Genomic DNA, 3,107 nt, shown 5'->3' with positions numbered 1-3,107 from the left:
AGAAGTATAATAAGATTAATGATCGTTTGTCAAAAATGGTGACAAAGAAAATGAAATACAGAGACAAGAAAGTAAAACTAAGTGGTATTCTGTGTTTGATTTTTAAATGAGAGATCAACTCTTCCAGGAAAATGTGATGAGTCCGATCCCAGAAAAAAAATCTGATGAGTGTGAGTCCAGAAAAATCCAATAAGTCTGGTTCCAGGAAACTGTGATGAGTCCAGAAAAATGTGATGAGTCCAGAAAAAAGGTGATGTGGCCAGAAAATCTGAGAGTCTGGTTCCACAAAAATGTGATGAGTCAAGGAACATGTGATGAGTCCAGAAAAAATGTGATGAGTCCAGAGAAATCTGATAAGTCTGAGTCCAGAAAAATCTGATGAGTCCTGAAAGATGTGATGAGACCAGAAAAAATGTGATGAGTCCAGAAAAAAAAACGTGATGAGTCCAAAAAGATGTGATGCTTCCAGAAAAATGTGACGAGTCAAGAAAAATGTGATGACTCCAGAAAATGTAATGATTCTTGTTCCAGAAAAATGGGATGAGTCCTGATAGATGTTATGAGACCATAAAGATATGATTAGTCCAGAAAAATCTGATGAGTCCAGAAAAATCCAATGAGTCTGGTTCCAGAAAAATGTGATGAGTCCAGAAAAATCTGATGAGTCCAGAAATAACAAATGAACCCAGATAAATCTGATGAGTCTGAGTCCAGAAAAATCTGATATGTCCGGAAATATGTGATCGGACCAGAAAATCTGAGAGTTAGGTTCCAGAAAAATGTGATGAGTCCAGGAACATGTGATGAGTCCAGAACAAATGTGATGAGTCCAGAGAAATCTAATGACTCTGAGTCCAGAAAAATCTGATGTGTCCAGAAAGATGTGATGAGTGCAGATACATCTGATGAGTGCAGAAAATGTGATGAGTCCGGAAAGATGTGATGAGACCAGAATAATCTGATGAGTCCAGAAAAAAATGTGATGAGTCCAGAAAATGTGATGATTCTGGTTCCATAAAAATGGGATGAGTCCTGAAAGCTGATATGAGACCATAAAGATATGATGAGTCCAGGAAAATCTGATGAGTCCAGAAAAATCTGATGTGTCCAGAAAAATCCAATGAGTCTGGTTCCAGAAAACTGTGACGAGTCCAGGAAAGTGTGATGAGTCCAGAAAGAGAAAAAAAAAAACGATGAGTCCTGAAAAAACTCTGACGAGTCCAGAAAAAAAATTGTGATATGTCCAGAAAATGTGATGATTCTGGTTCCAGAGAAATGGGATGAGTCCAGGAACTTTTGATGAGTCCAGAAAAAAATCCGATGAGTCCGGAAAGATGTGATGAGACCAGAAAAATCTGATGAGACCAGAAAAAAAAATCTGATGAGTCTGAGTCCAGAAAAATCCCATGAGTCTGGTTCCAGACCACTGGGGTTAGTCCAGGAAAACGTGGTGTGTCCAGAAAAAAATGTGATGTGTCCAGAAAATGTGATGATTCTGGTTCCAGAAAAATGGGATGAGTCCAGGAACATGGGATGATCCCAGAAAAAATCTGATGAGTCTAGAAAGATGTGAAGAGTCGATAAAAATCTGATGAGTCTGAGTCCATAAAAATCCGATGAGTCTGGTTCCAGAAAAGTGGGATGAGTCCAAGAAAATGTGATGAGTCCAGGAAAAAATCTGATGAGCCCAGAAGAATCTGGTGAGTCTGAGTCCAGAAAAATCTGATGAGTCCGCAAAGATGTGATGAGACCAGAAAAATCCGATGAGTCTGAGTCCTGAAAAATCTGATATGTCCGGAAAGATGTGATGAGACCAGAAAAATCTGATGGTCCGGAAATAACCGATGAGTCCAGAAAAATCCGATGACTCAAGAAAAAATGTGATGAATCCAATGAGTGCAGATAAATCTGATGAGTCCAGAAAATCTGATGAGTCTGGTCCCAGAAAAATCTGATGAGTCCATCTGGTGAGTCTGAGTCCAGAAAAAAAATCTGATGAGTCCAGAAAATCTGATGAGTCTGGTTCCAGAAAAATCTGATGAGTCCGGAAAGATGTGACAAGTCCAGAATATCCGATGAGTCTGAGTCCAGAAAAATCCGATGAGTCTGGTTCCAGAAAACTGGGGTGAGTCGAGGGAAATGTCCAGGAAAAAATGTGATGTGTAAAGAAAATGTGATGATTCTGGTTCCAGAAAAAATTGGATGAGTCCAGGAACATGTGATGAGTTCAGAAAAATCTGATGAGTACAGAAAGAAATGCGATGACTCCAGAAAAAAAATGGGATGAGTCCAGAAAATTGTATCATTCTGGTTCCAGAAAAAAGGGATGCATCCAAGAACATGTGATGAGTCGGGGAAAAAAATCTGATGAGTCAGGGAAAAAAATCTGATGAGTCCAGAAAATCTGGTGAGTTTGGAAATAACCGATGAGCCCAGAAAAATCTGATGAGTACAGAATAAAATCTGATGAGGCCAGAATAAAAACTATTAGTGCAGATAAATCTGATGAGTCCAGAAAATCTGATGAGTCTGAGTCCAGAAAAATCTGATATGTCCGGAAAGATGTGATGAGACCAGAAAAATGTGATGATTCCGGAAATAACCGATGAGTCCAGAAAAATGTGATGAGTGCAGACAATCTGATAAGTCTGAGTCCAGAAAAATCCAATGAGTCTGGTTCCAGAAAACTGGGATGGGTCAGGGAAAATGTGATGAGTACAAAACAATGCGATGAGTCTGAGTCCAGAAAAAAATATGATGAGTCCAGAAAAATGAACCATCTGGTTCAATTCGTCACTTCATCATTTGGTTCAATTCACCACTTCACCATCTGGTTCAATTCACCACTTCATCATCTGGTTCAATTCACTACTTCACCAATTCACCACTTCACCATCTGGTTAATTTCACCAAATCATCATCTGGTTGTCATCTGGTTCATCATCAGAAGTTTTGAGCAGAAGTGTCTCCTCTGTCAGTTAATAGTGTTTTGAAGCCGATATGATGTTCACCCTCAGAGGAGGTAGTGTTTGAGGGAGAGCCAGATTAAATTTGGGGCGTAAATCTTATTTTGAAGGGCAAATTGAAAAAGAAAGAATTCTACCACT

This window comes from Lipophrys pholis (assembly GCF_963383615.2).
Source record: "Lipophrys pholis genome assembly, contig: SCAFFOLD_29, whole genome shotgun sequence".
In the NCBI taxonomy this organism is placed as follows: Eukaryota; Metazoa; Chordata; class Actinopteri; order Blenniiformes; family Blenniidae; genus Lipophrys; species Lipophrys pholis.
This window is presented reverse-complemented; position numbering follows the sequence as displayed.